Source organism: Gordionus sp. m RMFG-2023, chromosome 1 (assembly GCF_954871325.1).
Source record: "Gordionus sp. m RMFG-2023 chromosome 1, tfGorSpeb1-WG-v2, whole genome shotgun sequence".
Classification (NCBI taxonomy): Eukaryota; Metazoa; Nematomorpha; class Gordioida; order Chordodea; family Parachordodidae; genus Gordionus; species Gordionus sp. m RMFG-2023.
In genome coordinates, this window is record NC_088775.1 from 5,811,858 (window position 1) to 5,815,531 (window position 3,674).

Sequence of the window (3,674 nt, forward strand, 5' to 3'; positions counted from 1 at the left end):
AATGTATTTTTTAAAATTTATTTATTGATTCATTTTAAATTTTTTTCGGAACTAGTTGAGTCATGGTTGTTATAGCATTTATTAATTGCCAAAAAGTAAGATTGGCAAATCTAGCTATAAAAATAAATAAATATCAACTTAATTTTATTGTATAAATTAAAAGATTTTTTTGTCAAGTATAATAAAAATTATTTAAAATAAATTGGAGATAAAATTTTAATTAGTCTTTGTTTCAAAGATAGGCATTAAGTGAGATAAAATAAATTGAAGGAAATTGCAATATTATATGCTTCAAAGAAAATTAATATTGAAGAGTGTTTAAAAGTTATTTTTGAAAATTAACTAAATGTAGTTGGTAGTTACATTCTTAAAAATACATTATTTTTTTTAAAAACAATTTATAGTTATATTTCAAAAGTAACTAGTTACATTGAAAGTTACTTTATAAATAATCATCATTTTAATATATATTTTATTTATAATTTTATGATTTACAAATTTTAATTAAAGGATACAAAAGAAATACGATTCATAGAAATAATTGTAGCTAGAAAAAAAAATTAAAACAGAATGCAGCACTGCAAAAATGCTTCATAATATAATATTAAGTTGCATTGATAGAATATTTAAATAACACAATATAACATAATTTATCAAAAAATTGGACTTATAAATTTTTATTTGACTTTAACATATTATTATTTTCAAAATTGGAGCTTATAAGAAGAACTAATTTTTCCCCAAAAATAAACTTTTATAATTAAAATATAAAAATAATTGTGGAAAACTAAAGTTTGACTATGTTTCGTAAAGATCCTATATTCCCTCTGACATTAGTTATGACAATTTAAAACAATTACTAAATCAAGAAATTCAAAAACGGAATCTATTTTTATATTCAAAATAATATCCTATAAATTGCCATAACGTCAAAATTAGATATCAAAATCTAAATATTAAATATAGATCTTCACATAGACTTAAATTATCATAATAAAATAATTTTGGTCAATAGCTACATACAAATTTTTGCTTGAAAAGATTGTTAAAAAGAGACAAAATATAAAACCGGCGTTATTTTATGCTTTGGATATCCTCTAATTTTCGTTACCAAATGGTAAAATTATTTATGAAAATAAAGTAAAAATTACCTAATACCGCGGCTAAAAACAATGAAAAAATAATTCTAATGAGAATCATTGGATCTGATTAAGGATTTACCTGAAATTTAATTAAAATTTTATTCTATAAAATAATTTGTAATTGTGATTTCGCTTTCTAAAATTTGCGATATTATATATTATTTAAAAAAAACACTTTTCCAGTAATCAAAAGTAAATTGCTGACATACTTAAAATATGAGAAGTCATTATAATTCGTTATAAATACATATATTTTATTGTATATATCACTTCCCTCCCTCCCATCCTATACGTAAATTTCTGAAAATTTCTTAAATTAGATAATAATTTTTTTTTTCAAAACATAAAAATGCTTAGATTTTATTTTCGAAGCATAATAATTTCTTTTTAAAAAACTACTAATTTAACAAACATATTATAATGTATATATTTTCTCAAATAATTTAAAGGGATTTCCCAAACTTCCAAAGTAAAATTCGAGTGTTGAAATGCATAAAAATAAACGTAAAATAAAGCCCGTTCGAAAAAGGGAAAAAAATTGGATTCAATAAATTAAAATTATATAATTAAAAAAGGAAAAATCTTAAATCAATCAAAAGAGAAGAAAATGTAATTTATTATAATTTTTGATTTTAAAAATTATCTTCGTAAATTTTATTAATTTTTGTCAATTTGAAATGTCTATTTGAGATTTTTGCTTAATTGGTTATTTTTAATTCATTTTTAAAAAAAATATTTAGCATCTTTTGTTATCTCTCTTTAATTTTATGTAATTTTTAATCTATTTTTATTATTTATTTATTGAGTCCAGTAGGAGTACCATTTGCGAGGCCGGATTTTTTTTAAAAAAATTTTCGGTCCGGAATTTATTTAAAATATTTTATAACTATTTTTTAATTTTTTTTTAAATAATAATGGCGATTTAAAATATATGGTTTTAAAATATCCTGGTCCTGGCATTATTTTAAAAAAAATAATTTTTCACTTATTTTAGATTATTATTTTTTGTCTTTTTAACCTTTTAATCTTTAATCATTATTTTAAAGGTTGAAAATTAGTTATAAATATCTTAAAATTTGTATAAATTTAGGACAAATCGAATAATTCAAAAATAACTAAAAACCTAAAAGTGGCTTATTTTAAAAAAATGTATTATTCAATGATGTAAATTATATTACTAGGTTGGCGATTCATTCATTGAATGTATTTAAAAGTGTTCATATAAAGGAGTTAGCTGTAGTGCCATTTTGTGGTTTGAAAGTCGATATGAGATTAATGTGCGTTCATATAATGATAAATAAAGGCAATTTATCCAAGTGCCAACTACAAAAACGCGTTACAGCTGATTTCTTCGTATGGATATTTTAATAAATCGCTCCAATCTAGTAGTATACTAATTAAACTAGTACTTCTAGCAAATATTAGGACTCGAATTCGAATATTTTAAATTTGATATGTTCGAATTGAATCATTTATTTTGTGTTTATTATTATTCGATATTCACGAATATTTATCGAATATATGATATATTTAATTCGAAATATTTGAGCCAATTTTTCCGTAGTGAAAGTTTTAAATTCATAAATTATATCCGCTAATATAACTTGACAATTACCACCTACAGAAATTATTGTTCTTTTAATACATCACAAATTTCATCTAATTCCTTATTCGTAAGATATCGGTCTTAACATTAAAAATGTAATAAGTAATAATACTACCTAACTGAATATGATCATATGAAATATATAGGTTTGGTTGATGTTTATTTATCAATACAAGTATGTCAAAATAGGTCTATTTTATTAAATTTATTTTAACAAATTATATTTTGCCCAATTACATCTAATAATTTATTTGATTATATCTAATAAATTACCCTAACCCCCAAGCCTACCCCTTTAGATGCCTAACTTCTACCCGACTTAAAAAAATTGGAAGAAAATGGCACCCCCTCCCCTCCACTCATGTAGACTGTCATTGACTATTTTAGATTTTTATTTAAAAAAAAATTCCTAAAAATTCTAAATTATAGTCGTTATTAAAAAAGTTATTAGCTTTTACTAATTTTTTTCAAATTCTTGTTATTAATTAATATTATTATCCATTTTTAGGGGAGTGGAGTGTAGGCGATTATTTTTATTAACATAAAATATTGTTTATAAAAACAAAGAAATTTACTAAGAGGGGGGATTCTTGCACTTCCCCCTTCTTTTTAACGGCTACACATTGATTTGAAAAGGGAAAAGAAGAGAATATGATATTATTTAATAAGAAATGTAATTAAAAAAATATAAGAAATTAATTAGTTTTCCAAATTTTGCACTAAAAATGAGTAAATGGACTTTTCTTAAAAATAAATATTAAAGATTTTTAAAAAAATAGAAATTGTATATACATTATAAAATATGTGTATAGTAAATATTTTTTATATTTTAATTTTAAGTATTTTTTTATAAGTTTAATTCATGAGATAATATATTTAATAAAATTGTTATAATGCCAATATCACGTCACAAATTTTTTTTCTAG